This window comes from Erithacus rubecula, assembly GCF_903797595.1.
Source record: "Erithacus rubecula genome assembly, chromosome: 2".
NCBI lineage: Eukaryota > Metazoa > Chordata > Aves > Passeriformes > Muscicapidae > Erithacus > Erithacus rubecula.
In genome coordinates, this window is record NC_136685.1 from 33,725,336 (window position 1) to 33,730,655 (window position 5,320).

At 39.2% G+C, this 5,320-nt stretch overlaps 1 long non-coding RNA gene across 1 annotated transcript; it reads left to right on the plus strand.

The window, feature by feature from the left end:
- The first annotated feature begins 3,009 nt into the window (after positions 1-3,009).
- LOC306798440 lies at positions 3,010-4,702 on the plus strand. The gene is made up of 2 exons (XR_013773352.1): positions 3,010-3,085; positions 4,460-4,702. It is a non-coding gene; the product is annotated as an uncharacterized lncRNA (long non-coding RNA).
- The last annotated feature ends 618 nt before the right edge of the window (positions 4,703-5,320 follow it).

The window sequence follows — 5,320 nt, forward strand, 5'->3', positions numbered from 1 at the left end:
AAGATTTTAACAGTTGTTTACCAGCCGAGGGTTCAGAGCAATCACTGTAGAATTCAATGTATTTGCAGTATGCTGTAGGCTAATGTGCAAGTATTGAAAGAGGACTGGAGGAGGAGAGCACTCTATTTTTGCATGCTCAGAAGACAGTGAAGTCACTTTCACATGTATTGTGGGAATGCCAACTGAAAGCCATCCCAAACTAATTTCACTCGGAAAATAGGTCCAGCCTTGCAACAAAGAACTACAAATGCCACATGCTTACTGGGAAGAAAGCAGTGCTAAGTTACTCAGAACCTATATCTTCAGTACAGAGGAGACAGATGAGGAAACCTGATGCAGGCCTACAAGTCAGAAGTGGCATGGGGAAAACTAGGGAATAACTGCTCACTCATTCTTCCAGCAGAACTAGGAAACATTAAATCAAGCAGGAAGATAGCCAAGAAAAAACCTGTACTTTTACACACTTGCAGCTAAAACTGGGAAATGCATTGGCACATGAAGATGTAGGTATTTCCATTAACCCCTAAAATAACTAATTCATGCAAGAAACCCATCTAAAATTGCTAAATGCAGAGATAGAGATATCACCCCAATTTAAATTTTGCAACTGAAATTAGTGGAGGAATTGCATAAACTGAGGGGGCATACCAGAAAGTACTATCGGATCTATGCCTGCCCTATCTTTGTATTTTTTCATTAGCTAATATCCACTACTGGAAACTGAATATTGGTCTCTGCTCTTCAGTCAAACAATTGAAATACTTTGTCATTGCAGCAGACAGAACATGCAATCACTAATCTGTTCCTTTCTTCCCAAATCCTTTCCACTTCCTGGAAAAGTATATATGTAAATGTTCCTTCAGATTCCCTCTAGTCACATACTGCTCTTTCCACTATAGACCTACAAATCACAATCTTCCTATACAAATATCTCCCAGTTTTATCAAGGGTGAGGAAACTATGGAAAAAGGCTTCCCATCCTGACCAAAAAGTACTGCTTTACTATTGCTGTGGGTACAAGGGTGAGAGTTAGGACACAACTGCTGCCTTTTCCATTCCTGTTATCTAAGCATCTGATGCTTTAAAGCTCTTAGAGGAATGTTACCATTAGGTCAGTGCCTGGCAAAGCTCCATGGAAAGAGGAGACAAGATATTCAGCAAAGAACTGACAGGAGAGTTAGCACATATACTACCTATTTTCCTCAAATTGGCATGGAAAGGTTGAAGAAAGAAGTTTCCTTCATGTCCTAGTGCATTCTGCCATATGAGAAGGACTCATGCAAGAGAACTGCAGGGAGCATTCCTTATCAGCATCCACCTTCAAAATATCTCCAAGTCATCTCAGGACAGTGGTGCTGTCCTGTCCACTTGCGCAGTGCGAGGTAGCCAAGTGCTAAAGCTGCAACTCACTGAAGAAAGCCACAAATGAAAGTGTCAATAGAAAACTTACTGCTGTATTTAGCCCTTCCTTTGCCCCAGACACTTATCCACATATCCCTGTACTGCCTAGCAGCCATAAGGATTCCAGTACTTGGCACCCTTGTAAAAGCCAGCTAAAGGAAAGAGATCTTTGGGAGGTACTTAACCCCATGTAAGTTACTTACTGCATTAAGCCCATCTCTGAAGGCAGACAGCATGTCACTGGGTCACAGAATATTCTTCTCCAGCTCTGGGCATGTTTCCCAGGAGAGGAGAGCACAGCACAGACACAATGGCCACAGCCATACAGCAGGTGGGACAGATCATGGGCTGTTCTCCAGCTGCAAGCCAAATACGGAGAGCACAGCTTGCATTCCACAGCCAAGCTCTCCCTCACCTTAACTTCTAAACCATGCCCCAATGTTAAACTGCTGCCCAGGCTTAAGCTGTCAGATTGCATTAACCCTTTATGGCATGGATGATCAGTTGCCAGAAACTGGGCTTATGTCCCAGGCCTTTTTAGCTGGCTACTAATTACATGGCTGATTACTCAGGAAAGAGTCTGATGCAGCAGTTGCAATACACAGCTTGCAGGTCAAGTGTTCCAGGCTACTTAACATGTAACCAAAGAACTTAAAAATCCTTTCAAGGATGGGTGAGCCCAAATAACCTTGTGTCTTCAAGGTCCTTTTAAGGATAATCTCTCACACACACATTTATGACCCTTACCAGGTGCAAGGCAGAAGTGACTACCAAAATGCAGCATTTCTGCAGATCCCAAGATCAGACAATGAAACCTTTTGTATACAAATGATTTTTTAATTTTATTTTTTAAAGATACCTGGAGAATGCTGCCCTATGGGAATTCTCATTTACAGCACAAACATTAGACCAGAGCACAGGGAGGAAGAACTCTGACTGTATCAGTACCTCAGGCTGTGCTTGCTGCTTTTCAATAATCTTTTGGAAGATCTACTCTCTGCTTCTACATGAGCCTTGAGTGGTACTAGAATTAGATCTTAACTAAAATAGAGCTTCAGCACATGTGTATAAGTTTTCTCTTTCCAGCTTGTGCAGCATTAACTAGTAGTCTCTTCATTGTTTTGCACAGGGCAGGGCAGTGCAGGCAACATAACCTGTGCTCAAACCTGAACAAATTTGTAATTTAATATGGTACAATTAATGTAGCTGCATTGTGCTGCTAGAAGCACAAGTTTAGATCTTTATAGAAGCTGAGTTTTAATTTTACATGGCAACTGGTAACTAGAAAAAATAAATTGCTATTCTGTGATCTGCAGGGGATAGATAAAGAATATTATGCTTTTAATCTGCTTTTTTTTTTAAATTTTCAGTTAGCATTGATCCTGTAAAAGCCTAAAAGGTTGGTTTTTAATTTTTAAAGTCTAGATCTCACAATAGCAGTAAGTAAGAACATTTACAGGGGAGTTTCATTTTGAAAACTTAAATCTATTAAGGTCAATTAAAAGAAAAATCCATTTATGACTAGGTAATACCTGCTGGTACATCTGTGAACTTGTTTATTGACACATTTAAATTAACAAAAACACTTCTAACAGCTCTTGTGTTTTTCAACTGGAGTTATGTACCAATGGAGAGCAGTGTTTGGAGGCACATACTGAGCAGCAAGAGGAGTCAATGCAACTGTGTGAGAATATGCATTTTTACTGCCAATTCATCAATTCTTAGTTATGGCAGAATCAATAAAGATAGCTGAGTGAGCATGCCCATAAAAAATAGTTAAAATCACGGATGACAGTTAACTGCAGAAGTTTCTAAATTCTCTCATACCCATCCAGGTCAGGCATTTTTAGGTTTTACTGCCACATCCACAGAAATATCTAATGTGTCTCACAAGAAAAATTATAAAATCATTCTTAACCAAGAGATGATATTATGTAAACTGAAAGGCAAAGGTTTGTAATTTACCGCCAACTTTTATTTTAATCCCTCTAAGCATCTATTAAAAGATCAGTCCTGGTTAGTAAATTTGATACTTGAAAACTGTTGACAGATTTCAGATCAACAGTATTGATACAGAGCAGCTGCAGCCAAAAGAGGCAGTGAGGAAAGTGCAGAAGAATTTTTTTTAGTCTGAAAATATTTCAAACTCCTCCAGTCTCAGTGCACAATGGCAAAAAATTAGAACCAGAATTAAGAAGGGAGGGCTGTGAAAGTAGAAACTTTTGTAAACTATGCACAAAACTTCACTACCTAAACAAAAGCAAAAAACAACACAAAGAACACCAAACGCGAAACATTCCCAGCTTAGAAGTTCACCTGCTTTCTAGAGCTCAGCCAAGGTGACACAAATGGTTTCTTCTACCCTTAGTCTTAATATAATAGTGCTGGTAACACATCAGCTTCCCCTCTGAGCCTCTGACACCCCAACTGCTAGTCAGATTTCTTAGCAAGCAGTGAATCCATGCACTCCTACAATGACTAAGTTCATACTAAGGCTAAATCCCAGCAGAAGGGGAGACTACCTCAGCAAACCACAGAAAATGAATTCTTTGTAACTTACTGTTGTGTGGCCCAAGACAGTATTTTCTATATTATTTATCTTAATCACCAAAGTTGAGCAGTAGGATTAGGCTGTATATGAAATGAAGACAGCCCAGGAATTTTCTAAAGCCTCATAATCATGCTTCTTTTGGAAGCTTTAGCAGAAGCTCAGAATGTTTGGCTTCCAGGGCCAGATGCCAATTCTGCTGATAGTTCTTTTTGCTGCTGCTACAGAAAAGGCTGTCATCTTCACAGATATTAATTTCTGCCTTTTTAATGAATTTGAGGTTCCTGTTTCCCAGCCAAAATTCAAAATAGTCAAGCAGAGAAGAGCAAGTTCAACAGAGCCTATTTCTGCAGAATTGAGATATTTCTGAAAAATGGTTATGGCTTTTTGGAAAATACTATAGAATGTACAGTTGAGTTTTAGCCATATTATATTAATTGTGAGTAGGAAACATTTTTATATAAAATAACACTCACCTTCCACACATTTTTCCTAACACTTACTTTATAGCTTGAAACTTTCCAGAAGAGAGCTCAGTATGAACAGAGAAGCAGAGAAAGAACTATTTCCCTTCCATATCTGAAACAACTTGAAACCCTGCTAGCTGTCCTTGCTGATAGATCTACAATTTGCCTCATAAGTGAATCTTATTTGCAGGCTTTGCCTCTGATTTCTGAAGAGCCAATCACAGCTAGCAAACCACAGCAGTCAAATCACACCAATTAAAGGTCCTGGTCTCGTTTTTAAAACTCATCACGTATTTTAGTTTCATTATTATATCCTTGAGTCCCAGAGATCTTTCCTTTTTTTCCCTTTACAGAAGTTTTCATATATTCTTACACTCTTCTGGGATTAATATTGAATGCTGATGTAGTAGTCTTATGGAATTCTGTGGTTTTGCCTTGGTTCTTGGGATATGTAATACATAACTGTTATAAGGAAAGCAGTACAGGACTAGTACAGAAGAGGAATAGTATCTTTAAGGGACTGGGACAAAACTGAGTCTAACATAAAAGCTTTGGACTCCAAGGTCACAACCTTGACCAAGAAGAGTAAGAAATCTTATGCTGGGAGATAGAGCAGATTATCTGTGAAAGCTTGAACTTTCTATAAAATATGCATACTACTTCTGTCCTTTTAAATGCATTTTACTAGTTGATAGTCAACAAGACTTCATGATTCTCTGGTCTCACCTCAGTGAAAAAAATCACAACTAGAGAATTCCCAAGTAGCCCTTAGGGAAAAAACCAGCAGATAAAGACCAAGAGACAGAACAGCTCCAGGAGCACTGCCTCAGAGCAAGAGAATTCCTCTTCTCTTACTGGTAGATGAGTTTCATTATAGTGAACCATCCTTGTCACTGTCAAGTTT